The sequence below is a fragment of the Nyctereutes procyonoides genome, unplaced genomic scaffold (genome assembly GCF_905146905.1).
Source record: "Nyctereutes procyonoides isolate TBG_1078 unplaced genomic scaffold, NYPRO_anot_genome, whole genome shotgun sequence".
Lineage (NCBI taxonomy): Eukaryota > Metazoa > Chordata > Mammalia > Carnivora > Canidae > Nyctereutes > Nyctereutes procyonoides.
Genome location: NW_026575133.1, coordinates 19,428,209 through 19,442,759, shown reverse-complemented (window position 1 = coordinate 19,442,759; position 14,551 = coordinate 19,428,209). Strand labels below are relative to the sequence as shown.

Here is a 14,551-nt window from a genome sequence, read left to right as displayed (position 1 = left end):
GAAGAAAATATTAATCAGACTAAGAAATTTTTAAGTAAGACATAACTAAATTTATTATTCAGATTCAGAAGAGCCTTATGTTAAGAAATAAAAAATTAAGATGTCCCATTCCAGCTATTACCAACTAAGATCTAAAATTACACTGAGCTCATGTCCTCTTTCCTAAAAAAGAAAATAAATATTAAAGAGAGCTATTAGACAAGCTGTCATTTAATTGGAATATTTTACCATAATCTGAAAAATGAAACCTATATACCCCAAATGAAAAGTAGACAGCTATTCAAAAGCTTTATAAGAAAGGTATAACTATAAATTTCCTCTTCCCCTAAACTTCTATGGGAATTATCATTTTGAGGTCTTTTCTGCTTGTTGTTGTTATTTTTATTATTACTTTATTATTATTATTGGCCTGCTTCTCATCATTATTCCCACTTTCTGTCTTATACTCTGCCTTTATCTTTTACTTCCACATTTTCGTCTGTAAAGCAACCTAAAGAAGTTCCAGAGTCAATAACTACAGAAAAATTACAGTAACAATAATTTTTAAATTCACTTAGGATCTGTGATGAGAACATTTAATACAAGAAGGAATTGGCAAGTAAAAGAAAAGGCATAATAGAAAAAGGCAGGAGTTTGGGAAAGCTCAAGTCAGTAAAATTATTGTCCACAATATGATGATTCACATGGTGAAGACAAAGTTAAGTTAGAGTTGCAGTAGCTACCCAGGTCTATTATTAATAGAGTTTTTCATTTTTTAATGAAAAATTAAAGGACAAAGACTTTTGGATTTTCCCAGTTCCTCTCTGCCAAGCATATGTTGTTACTCTTAAAAACTGAAATAGCTTTTCATGGCCCCCTACTTGCAGAATATGTTTCTCATTATTTCTTTTGTTTTTGCTGTTATCACAACCAACTCCGTAAACTATTTTTCACACTCTTGTGTTTAAAAACCAGACCCTCTGATGTGTAAAATAGGTAAATAATTCCAAATATAACCCCAAACATATTGCTATGATCGTAAGACAAGGTCATTTCACAGAATAAATTATCAGAAACATCTCTTGTTGTAAGAGTGATGGGTGGGGATCAGAATTGGAAAGATATTAGAAGAAATGTAAAACTGTGACTTAAAAATAATTTTAACTAGGGTATAATTGACATATAACATTATATTAGTTTTGAGTGTACAACAAAATGATTTGATGCTTATATACACTGTCAAATAATTACCACAGCCAAGTGTAGTTACCATTTGTCACCAAAGTTATAAAATCTTTTTTTTTCTTGTTAGGAGAACTTTTTAAGATTTATCCTCTTAGGAACTTTCAATATCACTGACAATGGTCACCAGGCTGAGTACTATGACATGATGATTTATTTATAACCAGAAGACTGTACTTCTTGACCCTCTTCACTCACTGCCCATCACCCAAACTCCTCCCCACTGGTAACAACCAATCTATTCTCTGTATCTGTTAGTTTGGTTTTTCTTTGTTAGTTTGTTTAAATTCCAAATACAAGTGAAATCATATAGTATTTGTCTTTATCTGATTTACCTCACTTAGCATAATACCCTCAAGGTCCATCCATGTTGTTGCAAATGGCAAGATTTCATTCTTTTTTATGGCTGAGTAGTATTCCATTATGTACTTACCACATCTTCTTTATCCATTCATTCACTGATGGATACTTAGATTGTTTCCTTATCTTGGCTATTGTAAATAGTGCCACAATGATCATAGGGGTACACATATCTTTTCAAATTATTGTTCCTATTTCCTTTGGATAAATACCCAGAAGTGGAATTGCTGGATCATAATGGTAGTTGTTTTTAATTTTTTGAGGAACCTCCACACCATTTTCCATAGTAGTTGTACCAATTTATAATACTGCCAACAGTGTGAGGGGGTTCTGTTTTCACATTCTTGCCAACACTTGTTATTTCTTGTCTTTTGTTTATCTTTTTTATTATAACCATCCTAACAGATATGAAGTGATATCTCATTGTGATATTGATTTATATTTTACTGATGATCAGTAATGCTGAACATTTTCCATGTGCCTGGTGGCCATTTGTACGTCTTCTTTGGAAAAATACTTATTTAGATTCTCTGCTTATCTTTAAATCAGAGTGATTTTTTTTTTCTGTATGTTCACCAGTTTTAGCAAGGCAGCAGGAAAGGGCAGGGGTAGGGCACATCCACTAGTGTTAGCAGGGAAATTGGAAAGTGCTATGACTGTGTGCACCTACCAGTACAAGGAAGGTAAAGGGAGAGTGCAAAAATGGCTCCCACCAACACTGGTGCTAGCAAGTCAGCAAATTGGCACAAGGTGGAGGAAGAGTGAAAAAATGGTGCCCCGCCTGTGCCGCCATCTCTGGAGAGAGTCCCATAGGCTCATGTCCCTCTGACAGTTGCTTTATGATTAAGAAATAAATTTCTCCTTTACACACATGCATATGTGTGTGTGTGTGTGTGTGTGTGTGTGTGTGTGTACATGTATATACACATATATACTCTAGGTGCTTTTCAAACTGCTGCTTTTGTACTAGTTCTGGGGCAAATGATTCTACATATGAGCCCTTTAAGAGCAGAATCTCAGTTCCATACAGTCCTTTGGATCTCTTGGATGTAATAAGCACCACTGGTTTTCAAAGCCAGATGTTTTGAGGGTTCATCATTCCCATGTAGGTCCCAAGGATTGGTGTGCCTGACATTGATGTGCTACTCAGGGAGAAGCTCCATATTTGTAAGCTCCCTCCTGATCAAGGGTTGCTGTGCCAATGTAGGGAGGGAGGTCTGGTGAGACTATGCCTCTGTCTCCCCCACCCATTTCAGTGTGGCCCTGTCTGTTATCCTTTGTTGTGGAATAATTTTTCAGCTAGTTTCCAGGTCTTTTTCAGAAGGAATTTTTCAATATGTAGCTGTAGATTTGGTGTGTGCATGGGAGATGAGTTCAGGTATTCCTATGCTGCCATCTTGAACCACCTCCCAAAATATTTTTGAACATATCTTTCCCAGTCAGGTTTTAATTGAGGCACAATCTTATAATCTATGGTAGCTTGGACATCTTACCATAAACATTTAAGAGACATTAACTTTATCTTCTAAGTTACCCAGGAATATCAAGGGGATATGACTAAAAAAAGAAAAGAGTAGAAGGTTCCTATACTAATATAAATTTCTCTTTCTCTTCTCTCTTTTTCCCCTGACTACAAATGAAGAGAAAATATTTGCATGCAGCCTTAAAGTTCTATTCTAGAATCAAACAGCCAAGCTTTGTCAGAAAATATTGCTGTTTTGGAAAATTTTAATTTATAGTAGTGCCAACATTCTGGTTAATTCTGCTTCCCTCAGCAATAAAGATTTTTTTCTTTCCATTTTATTCCTCTTGGGATATTTGATTTTTCAACAGAGCTTATAGTTTTCCCAGTGAGCTGACTTATCTGGTCAACTAGGTCAGTTTTCAGCATAGCCATGATTTGTGACTCTTCACTACTCTTGCTGCCTGGGTGCCTTTAGGTATTTTTCTACCAGAAGAACTTGAAAATCGAAAATGACTGAGGATTCTAAATTAATGTTTAGGTCCAAGTAAGCAAAGTATAAAGCTTCTCTTTGTTGTGGTTGCTGTTGTTTAAAATAGTCTCAGACTTTAGGAACTGACATTTTGCTGATTAAATGGTCTGCCTCATAGTGTAAGGCAACTTTACATAAGAGTTATGTAGATTTCACATTTGTAAGCTCCTAGCAATCGGGGAAAGGCTGTGTTTGTTATGACTACAATAAGAGACATTGTAAATTCTAGAGTACATCAATGAATATTGTATCGATAGATTTAAGGTTTTGTAAAAATATATATGTATATATATTTTATAAATGTATCGCTTAACCACAGATTTAGTACTTAAAATTCACTATGACAGTGATCCAACGTCAGAAGTTTCAATATTAGGAAATATTAGTCCTTACAATAGCTCATAAGACTTTTTGTGGTCTGCACTCCCTTATTCACTCTCCAACCTTATCTTCTATTATTCTCTTCATTCACTCTCTCTAGCTACATTGGCTTCCTCATTATTCCTTGGACATACCAGGCACACTCTCTCTGTATAGTCTTTGCACTGGCTCTTCTCTCTACCTGAAAATCTTTTCCCAGATTCCTCCTGGTTTGTTCCTTTACTTCAGTTGAGTCTTTGCTCATCTCTCATCTTCTCATTGAAGGTTATTAGGATGCCAGATAAGACCACTGCTATTTAAATCTGTTCGGGAAGTTCTTATTAGTACAATACGGTAAAAAAAAAAAAAAAAAAAAAAGATATAATTATCAAAAAAGCTGGTATACAATTTCATTTGTTTACCCAAATGCCATTGTCACATACCTAACAAATCCAAATGAATCTACTGAGAAACTGTTAGAAATAAAAAAAAGAATTAAATAAAAAGGTTAGTAACAAATATCAAAAACTAAGCATCTTTTCTAGTTACCAACAATAAATAGAAAAAAAGCATGGAAAAAGATCTCATTCATAACAGCAACCAAATAAAGAAAACACAAATAAGCTTAGAAAATATAAGACAGGGATCCCTGGGTGGCACAGCGGTTTGGCGCCTGCCTTTGGCCCAGGGCGCGATCCTGGAGACCCGGGATCGAATCCCACGTCAGGCTCCCAGCGCATGGAGCCTGCTTCTCCCTCTGCCTGTGTCTCTGCCCCTCTCTCTCTCTCTGTATGACTATCGTAAATAAATTAAAAAATTTAAAAAAAAAGAAAAAAAGAAAATATAAGACATATATTAAAAAAAAGGAACCTCTACTGAAGAACATAAAAGATACAAATAAATGTGGAAAAACACATTGTTTAAAATCTTGGAGTGGGGTAGGTTTCCCAAGTCTGAGATGGATTTCAGAACAAACAAACAAAAAAGATTAAAAATTCTAGCAACACAAACATTCTAAATTTTGACTAGATAAAATATGTCATAAAAATGCAAGCTTTGTACAAATAACATTTGCAACAAATGACAAAGAGTAATTATCTGTAACATATAAAATAAAAAGCTAGAAATTATCTGCAACATATAAAAACATATAAAAAACATAAAAAGTCAATAAGAAAAAAACAAGGAGAGGATATGACTAGGTATAACACATGGTAAATATTAGCAGTCAATGAACAAAATTAAAAATATAAGTAAACAAAAAATTCAAATTAAAACTATAAAAGGATGACATTTTTCTCTTATACTTACCAAAAGAACTGATCATTTCAATTATATGAGTAGTGAAATTATACAAAAATAAACTGGAAAAACTTCTGGAGGACAATTTAGAAATTATCAAAAGTCTTAAAAGTATACAATTACTGATAGAGAAACTTGATTTCTAGGACTTTATCCTAAAAAAATCTAAGTGCATCACGGTGCATGTGCAAGATTGTCATCCCACCCCAGTGATATTAATAATAATTTATTAATAATAATCATAAATATTTATCAGTAGGAAAGTAGTTAACTAAAATATGGTATAGCCATTGAGTGGAGTACTATGCAATTATTAAAAACTGTTTATTTAGATTTAGATTTAGATTTACTGAGATATTTGGGATACAGTAAATGGGAAAAAAGCAAATCATTTAAGAAAATTATACATGGACTTAAATAATTTTGAAAGACCTGTGAAAATAGTATATACAGTAGAACTATGGATAGCTTTAACTGTGTTTTACATGTTCCTATTTTGGGGATAATTTGCAATAAACATATACTACTTTTTTTTTTTTTTTTTTTTAGGTTCGAGAGTGCTTTAATGGGGAGCGCTCCTGGGTGAGGTTCCATGACTCGGAGAGGTGGCCAGAGTCAGGGAAGTCACAAACATATACTACTTTTATGAAGAATTAAAACAAAGCTCGTTCAATTCAGAAAAAAAAAAATGTCTGCTGTATGTTCATCAAATATAATGGTAGGAGGCCCTTATATTTCCTGAGAATTTAACCTTCTCCTAGTAGCAACATAAGCAAATGCTCCTCATAAAAGAGAAAGGAAAAGGAGCCTCATAATAAAGAGAAAAAGACAATTTCAGAGGAACAACCTAATACTTTATCCTACTGTGGCAGTCACATATCTCCCATTCCTTCCTCTTTTCTGTCTTTTCTCAGAAGGAATTAATTAGAATTTTAACCAGGAAAAACTGGACTATATTTAAAGCCATGGAACTAGACTGAATCAAAGAAGCTGAGGTAGGCAACCTTTCAATTTATCTTGAGATATTAATTCAGGCAATAACAATTCATAAAACCACATTAAGTACCAAAGGCTATATGAGATATTCTTCTTAGCAACCTCAAGATCACAGGCACAACTGTGGGTAGCCAGTTTGCTTTTAACCTCTTCCATTCTCCTCTTTTTGTATCATCTGGTGTTACAAAATCCATAGCCAACCTAAGTCTAACCTTCTCAAAATAACTCCCATACTCCAAACATATTCTTCCCCTTTTCCTCAAATAAAACTCCTATTTCCAAAGAACTGCTGATTTTGCTAGATATTAATCTGATTAGGGAAAGAGCAGTAATGCACAAATACTAATAGGCCAAGAACATCTGTAATGATACTTCTTAATCTGAAAGACTCATTGTGGAGATAGTTTGAAATAAGGTAACTTCTATGCTATTTGACAATTCAGGGGGCAGTACCTTATCTTACCTATCACTACATCTTCCTATTCTGTCAGGATATAAAACAATGGAATGCTGCAGGTAGTGATTTTTCATGTACTGCTTTTAATGGAAAACTATAAAATTTCACAGATTCTTTAAAACATACATTTTCCTCCTCATAGTAAGAAAACTTCACACATGAGCAAGAAGAGATCATACCTCAGTCAAGTATACTACAAGAAACAACGTTGGGGATATTCACATCAACTTGTCAACCAGCAGCTTTAGCTTTAGGAAGACAGTTCATTCTTTAAGAACTAGAGAAAACAAGGATGGGATAAGGAACAATGTATATACTGTATCTGTTGGCAAGCTGTAAGTCTGGACAGTTCTCACATAATAACAGCATAAACCCCACCAAAAAAATACTGTAATGGTAGATAAAAGGTGAACTGCCCAAAAGCTTACAGAACTTTAAGTCTCTAAAATATATTACTGCTATAGGGTGCAAAAAGATAAATTTTGTCAGTCAATTATGTAATGTCCTCAAGAGGATGCAAAGGTATGTCCCCTAAAAAACAAGAGCAAGTAAGGACATAAAAGATTTAGATAAAAATACAAGCTGAGATAAAAAGGAAGATAGGAAATGAAAGAAATATAAAAAAGAAGAGCCCAACAGAGCTTTTAAATTTACACAGTATTAAATAATACAGCCAACACCGCAAAAGATGGAAATCAGTAATGTAAAGTATAAGGAGTTCTCCAAGGCTGCTGAGTAGATGATGGGTTCAGAGAAGAGAGAGCAAAGATCTAATCTTATAAGCAATAGGAATACTTGAAAAAGAAATCACAATTAATAGTTTAGGTTAAAATGGGAGACTCATCTATGGTCTAGACAAAACTAATAGATACATATGTGAACAAATTTGGAATGATAAGAATAAAAAAAATCTGTACAATCAATCAGGAAAGAAAAATTAAAACAGGTTACCTGAAAAGGACTTTTAAAAACCAGGCTGATTTCAATATATCTCTTCTGCATTAATAAATTTCAAAAATCAGTAGTGCTACTTGTTGTGATGAGCACTGAGTGTTATATGTAAGTACTGAATCACTAAATTATACACCTGAAAGTAATATTACATTGTATGTTAACTAACTGGAATTTAAGTAAAAACTTAAAAAATCAGGAGCACTAGATCTACATAATTTTCTAAAAACAGGTGTGAGCCAAGAATTCTGTATACAGACAAGCTTTCATTTAAGTGTGAAAACAATAGAAAGAAATTTAAAATCTTAATGGCTTAGAAAATCCATCATGCACATATTTTTCCCAAAGAATTACTTTAACAATTATACAGATTGACCAAAAGATAAAAAAGAAATAAGAACTCAAGAATGAGGAAGTTGAAGCATTAAGAAATTTTAAAGTGAAGAATTCTGGTTAATATGGCAGTCTAAGCAAAATGTGGGAAGGACGCACTTTTTACTCAAATACAGAGAAATGCTATACAAACTAGAACTACATTTAAAACAGATACTGTTTACACAGCCAACCTGAAAGCAAGAATGGGAAATCGTCATGCCAGAAACAAAGAGATGACTCAAGGTAAAGATGTTGTGCTAGAATTAAAGCCCAAGGGAAATCTTTGAGATTGGATACAGGTGTTAGGGGTTAAGGTTTTAAATGCTCACATAAGACCAAAAGTCAAGACCAGAAGGAGCTGGAACTAGGCTCACTGGATAAAGTCAGGAATTGAGAAGTGGCTAGCCAGTTGTGCACGTGGAATAACAAAACTCCATTCACTGCTTTAGAGAAGCAGCACATAAACAAGCTGCCACCATTGAGTCATGAGTGGAAGGAGTCATTCCCAAGAAGCTCTAACCCCAAGCTTGAATGGTTCATGGATAGGAAATTCATATATCTCTTATTCATGTACTGCAGAAATCCTAAGCTCAGAAGTTAACATAAAAATGGTCCTGAACAAGTGAAACTTGTTAAGGCCCTGGCAATAGGGGTAAAACTGCTTCATAGCAGTCTTTTTTTATCAAAAGAATATGTGATATTCCTAAGAAACATAAACCCCGTGAAAAATAAGTTCACAACAGAAATATTTAAAGCTCATAACAAAATACAACTACATAAGAAAGCCATCAGTTGAAACAAGCAGAATTCACAGAAAACAGAATTGTATGAGAAAAGTTTTAATACAGTCATCCAGCAATATTTATTTAATACCACTGCAACCCAAGCACCGTTCTAGGTACTGGAAATAACAGTTGTGAACAAATTAAATAAATTTGTATTCCTTGTGGAGCGTACATTACATTGGTGGGGGAGACAAGTAATAAACAGATCAATATAAGATATATCAAGATGCAGTAAGTGTTACAAAATTAAGGACTGTGAATAGACAGAGATGGGATGGTATGATACTATTTTATATACTGGAGGTCAGGGAGGATCCTCTTCAGTAGTCATAACCAAACTTTTTGGTCTCATGACTTTTCTGTCTTTTAAGACTTTATAGTCTTAAAAAATTATTGATATTTTTTATTATTTTTGTAAGCTAGACCTATCAATATTTTCTGTATCAAATATTAAAACTGAGAAATTTTAAGAAACATTTAATTCATTAAGAACTACCAATAAATTTATTGCATATTTAAAAACATATATTTATGAAAAAATAATATCCCCCCCCAAAATAGTAAGAAGAGTTTCATTTACATTTTTTGTGAATCTTTTTTAATGTCTGGCTTAATAGGAGACAACTGGATTCTTGTATCTGCTTCTTTATTCAATCTTTCAAAATAAGTTTTTTTTGGTTGAAGTATATGAAGAAAATCTGGCCTCACACAACATATTTTAATACCCTTTTCAAATGATTGTGGGTATGCTTGATACTGCACCCAAATTAAACTAGTGGTAGTTCCTTAAAGGTTAGTTGCAATGTAGAATCTGAAACTATTTCAATAAACTTTTCACCTTCTGTTACAATAAAATCAATTGGTCTATCTTGTGCTTTCAGAGAATCTTTTATCCATGAGTGGTTTTGTAACATTATGTATTGGCTATTTGGGAAATGCTGCTTCACTGAAGTATTCAGATCCTCCAAATGTTGATGCATGTCATAATATGATACTAAAAAATAACATTCATTAATATCATCAACAAACTCATCAGAAAAATCTTAAGTATTGGGAAAAATGCTGTCAAGTTTATAGTGACAGATAAGAGTCTTCCAAAATTCTAATTTTTGTTTGAAAGGCTGAATATTATCATTGGCAAGATACTACTACTACTATCAGTTGTTTGCCTTAAAATGTCAGGGTCACTTCATTTTTGAGAAAATTTTACCAAGTATTCAAGTTTAAATAACTACAGTCTGTCAGTTATTCAAGTAAAAATGGTGTTCCAGAAAAAAAGAGCTAGTTCATTTTGTAACTGAATCACGTAAGTGCTTACCCTTGAGACAATCATTGTACTTTGGAATACAGTAGTACTTTACGTGAACCTATCATTTCATCACACGCAATATTAAAAACTCATACTCAATGGTCAGCTTCAAAACAAGGCATTTAGTGAAACTGGCGGGTTTTGTCCTTTACTGTGAGTTTATGTCAGTGAAGAGTACAATAACTACTAGTACAGTTTGGTGCTACTGCCTTGATTTGTGCTAGGTCACCAACAGATTTACTCATCATTGCCTTTACTTAGCATCAATGTGCATGTGCGCACAGTGAAAATGGCAAAAAATGCCTCTGCATTGTTAAGAAAAAAAGTCTGACCTCCCAGACCTCCTGAAAGAGTCTTGGGGATGCCTATGGTTGCAGATCATACAAAAACCATAGGTCTAAAGTGGCAACTGCAACCTCAGGTAACCAACCATCAAGATTTGCATGCAACTGTCTTGATGTAAAGTCTCATATTCCAGTGGAATGGTTGGTCACCCTACTGAAAAAGACCTCAAAGAAATGAGTGTACACAAAACCCCACTAGCTGATGGAAAAAGCATTTAGGCAGAAGAGACAGCAGGTAAAAAAGCCCTGAAGTAAAAAAATGGCTGGCATATCCAAGAACAAAAGAACCCACTACAAAGGTAAACACCCTTAGAAAATTAGATTATCCCCACAAAAATGCCAAATGCTATTCTCTAAGGACATCCAGTGACCTCATCTATTTTTATGCTTTAATTACTCATGACAAAAGTGAAGTTTTTCCTTACAGAACCACACAGAAAACATCAGAAGTTATTACAGATTTTTTTTAGAAAAGAGAACATCAAGAATTTTGCATTCATAGTTAAGTTTATGCACTTGAAGCTATTTGATGTCAACTCCCAAATTAAGGTAGAAAGTCGTTATGTAATTTATTTCCAGTTATTCATGGTGCAATGTAGATGTTGCTTAATGAATGTTTGTTAAATGAATAATTATCCAATGTGTGATTGGAGATATTTAGAAATGAGGAAAACAGTTAATTGATTTTCTAAAAAATCACAAAAGGCAAAAAAGCAAACTTTTGAAAGGGCATTCTTTTGTGCTGTATAGTCCTAGGAGGTCAGCAAACTAAATGTAATCTCATGCTTTCTGCACACTGAGCCACAAACGTATGTTCTTTAATTAGAGAACCCTTCTCTCAGTTCCTGGAAAGGAAGTTTTGTTTTTGGATTTGTTTTTTTGTTTTTTTTTTGTTTTTTTTTTTCTGTTGAGAACATTTCTAACATTTTAGCCTAAACAATTTACTTAGAGTAGCTCTTTAAAGAGAAAAGAAAAGAAGAAAGAAATAGGAACATTGGTGGTAGATTTTATACAATTAGAAGCAGTGCAGTAGATTTTCCACTTTGTGGGCCCAAGCCAGGAAGTGTGCAACTTTTCTGATTTATAAGCACTTGCAAATAGAAAGGCTATCTAGCATACTGTTATAGAGTTTGCTCTAAACTGCTATTACCATGAAATATTCTTTGGATTTTCTTAAGATCATGAAAACAAAGTTGAGAAAAAGGAGTTCAATAAATGCTATATATAATATTTTTCACTTCATTTAGAAATATAATCATTTCAGTTCTGTCAAAATGAAGAGAGATCACTACTTCTCAGAGACCAGCCCCCTCATAAAAGAATTGGAACCATGGACATAACCATTAATCAAGCAGCTCATCTTAAGAATGAGTGTGTCAAACGGCCAATAAGCACCTGAAAATATGTTCAGCATTAATGTCATTAAGGAACTTGACATATAAACCAAAACCAAAGTATAAAGCAGATACTGCCCTACTCCCACTAAGATGACTATAACACAAAAACAAAACAAATAAAAAAAACCCAGAAAATAACAAGTGTTGGCAAGGATATAGAGAAACTGGAGCCATGGTATACTGCTGGTGGAAAGTAAGAAGGTGCTGCTGCTATGCAAACAGTCTGGCAGTTCCTCAAAAAGTTAAACCCATCCTTACCATGTGAACCAGAAATACCACTCCTTGATGGAATACCCAGGAGAACTGAAATTATATGTTCATTCACAAACTTGTAGACAAATATTCATAGTGACATTATTCATTATAGCTAAAAAGTGGAAACAACCATATGTCTATTAACTGATGAATGGATAAACTAATTTGGTATAACCATGTGATGGAATATAGTATTCAGCCATAAAAAGGAATGAAGTAGTGATATATGCTACAATATGGATGAACCATGAAAATATGCTCAGTGAGAGAAGCCAGTCAGAAAAGGCCATCTATCAAAGGATTCTACTTATATGCAATATCTGGAGACAGAAGTAGATTAGTGGTGACTTAGGGCTGGTGGGGTTTGAAGGGATGGAGGGGGAGTGCTAAGTGCTTAGGGTTTCTTTTTGGAGTGATGAAAATATTCTCTATTAGGGATGATTGCATAACTTTTTGAATAGACTAAAAAACACTGCTTTGTAATTTTTAAAACGTATTTTTAAAAGTCACATAACAGCTATGCCCTCACCCCCAACTTAAGAAATTAAACCGTATGTGTATAAAGTGCCCTGTATACCCTTCCCTGATTACATTTATCATCTACCCCATCAGAGATAATCACTACTTGATATTGCTACTTATCATTCCAGCATGTCATTATACTTCCACTATTTATTTATAATCCCTCATAGATGTTCTGTGTGTTTTTAAATGGTATCACACTTATGTACCCCCCTTTTAAATTACATTATTATATTTTAGAGATTTTTGGATTTTTTTGTCATTATTTAGTGGCTTTTTCACAATGAAATTTAGCATTTAGAATTTTGAGGTCATACTCCCAGGAATAGTAACTAAATCTGTTAAATGTCATTGTCTACTTTTAAAAATCAATTCAATCAGGTGATTCCTTCAAGTATTTCAAACTATCATTCAGTTCTTTTTCAAAATAAAATAAAGGAATTTTAAGTGCATGTAGTAACATTAAGACTTTATAACGAGGGGCAGCCCGGGTGGCTCAGTGGTTTAGCGCTGCCTTTAGCCCAGGGTGTGATCCTGGAGACCCGGGATCGAGTCCCACGTAGGGCTCCCTGCATGGAGCTTGCTTCTCTCTCTGCCTCTCTCTTTCTCTCTCTCTCTTTCTCTGTTGTGTCTCTCATGAATAAATAAATAAAATCTTTAAAAAAGAAAAAGACTTTATAACGACTTGAACATAAAAGACCTCTTGCTTGACTGAGGGATAACTTACGAGGGAAAACTTTGCATTATATTCTTTCATATATGATAAATCATACTAAGATTAAATGTTAAATATAATCAATTAATCTTACGTATTTCAACCAACTATAGGGACTCTTTACATGGCCATTCTGGCTTTAACCACCACCAAAATACTTGTTGTAGACACTGTGGATGCCTCCAAAATATGCATTCTTCCTTTCCTTGGTTAACTATTAGTTTTTAGAAACCTGTGCCATCCCTAGACAGCCCCCTGAATTTGGGAGAATTTACTGCACTTGGCCACAATTTGTGGATATGAGATGTAAGAAAGTATCTGATGAGGATAATTTCTTGCTTTTCAGAGAAAGTTTCTACAAACTTCCTTTTCCCTCTCTTCCTCATTTAGAAGGAGAAAGCATGACTCTAGGACTTGTTAGTTATTTTTAGGGGAACACAAGAACAACCAGCATTCTGCCATTATTCTTTATTAATAAAATTCCGATTTTATTCAGAGCAGTAACATATCCAGTTAAAAGTATTTACATTCCCAGTCTCCATTTTCCAGGGTTGACCATGTGGCAAAATTCTAATCCTTAAGATTCAGGACTAAGTCCTTAGAGAGGACTTCCCTTCCACCAAAACAATGAAAAAGCCACATGAGGAGAAGTCTTTTGATTTTCATGCTCTCCTCTTCTTCCAGCTGGATTTCAGATATGATGCCTGGGGATAGAGCAGTACTAGGACTATAAGGACTAAAGCCACAGGCTAAGGAGAGTGGAACAGAAAGAATATGCTGGGGTCTTTCAGGATTTCCTTGAGCAGTTTTAATAAATGGCCCCAGGTTTCCAACTTCAGACTTCCTGGAGCAAATAACCCCTTATTTGGTAAAGCCACCATGGTTACATTTTTTTTTTTATAAGCAACCTGATGCAATTCCAACTGATATAACCGCTGAATCAAATGTTGGGTTTTCAAATATATGTCAATAGTTTCTCAATATTGTTTAAGTTGTTTTGATCTCAATTTATGTTGTTTGCAAATGAAAGCATCCTAACCTGATGAAGCCTTCTCTCTAAGGAAGGGGTGGTACTTCTGACTAAACCCTCAAGGGCTAACCCACTGCCTGACTAAAATAGATCTTTCCTGATGAGTAGCCCCTACAATTACAGGGAAACTTCTGCAAACTCACACTATTACCTTGCTTGCATATGGCCACCCAACTGG

The 14,551-nt window shown here is 34.2% G+C and overlaps 1 protein-coding gene and 1 long non-coding RNA gene across 2 annotated transcripts in view; one reads left to right on the top strand and one right to left on the bottom strand.

The window, feature by feature from the left end:
* CCDC172 (coiled-coil domain containing 172) overlaps positions 1 to 14,551 on the bottom strand; it is a 60,019-nt gene that overhangs the window by 37,901 nt on the left and 7,567 nt on the right. The gene's annotated exons all lie outside the window — the stretch shown is intronic.
* The window catches only part of LOC129523240 (uncharacterized), a 100,682-nt gene that overhangs the window by 79,763 nt on the left and 6,368 nt on the right, over positions 1 to 14,551 (top strand). The window contains exon 2 of the long non-coding RNA XR_008667084.1: positions 5,787 to 5,955. This is a non-coding gene — a long non-coding RNA (uncharacterized LOC129523240). The remainder of the gene's footprint in view (positions 1 to 5,786; positions 5,956 to 14,551) is intronic.